Genomic DNA, 955 nt, shown 5'->3' with positions numbered 1-955 from the left:
TTTGACTTTGTCATTCGTGGCTCTGTTCTTAACAAAGCACTCCTTCCTGAGAGTAGTCCTAAGTGACAAAGTTATTTCAGTACTTTTTTGTAAAATATTTAAAACATTTTAAAACCCTAAATTGATATTCTTAAGAAACTCAAGATATCACTGGATATTTACTGCTTCCTCACTCAGTATTTAAATTTGGTTGTAGTTCGGAGGAAAACAACCAACAGAGTTATTATTTTGCTGCTTACTAAATAGCAACTTCTCTTGAGCATTATTTGCCTTATTTGTAAAGTTAAAACTGCATAAAACAATAATTCTGGAATAAAACATACATTCTGCCTACCTCAAAGAAAAATTCTAACAACAAAAGGAATACTATCCATGAAAATACTTTCATTAATGTAAAATTTTCATTATTTAGACCAGTCCTAGGTTGGCAAACTTCTTAAAGGGCCAGATAGCAAATATTTTTATTCTTCGTGGGTTGAAGCAAATTCAAGACTATTATACGGGTACCTATGTAACCATTTAAGACTTAAGTACACTTAAAAATGTAAAAAACCATTCCTAGCTTCCCACTACAACAACAACAAAAAAACAGGCAACCAATCCAACCAACCCAGCCTGTAAGTCTCCAACTCTTAGCTCCAAAATAGGAATACAAATTGAGTATCCTTCATCTGAAGTGCTTGGGACCAGAAGTATTTAAGACTGGATTTCTTCAGATTTTGGAGTATTTGCATTATACCAGTTCAACATTCCTTACCCAAAAATCTGAAATCTTAAATGCTTCAATGAGCATTTTCTTTGAGCATCATGTTGGCACTCAAAAAGTTTGTGATTTTCGGAGCATCTGAAATTTCAGATTACCAGATTAGGAATACTCGACCTGTAGTACATTTACTAGGATTATCAGAATTAAATGATAGTTAATTCATACATAATTATACATCATATAGTATCT

Source organism: Nomascus leucogenys, chromosome 16 (genome assembly GCF_006542625.1).
Source record: "Nomascus leucogenys isolate Asia chromosome 16, Asia_NLE_v1, whole genome shotgun sequence".
In the NCBI taxonomy this organism is placed as follows: Eukaryota; Metazoa; Chordata; class Mammalia; order Primates; family Hylobatidae; genus Nomascus; species Nomascus leucogenys.
Note: the sequence above shows the minus strand (reverse complement) of the source record.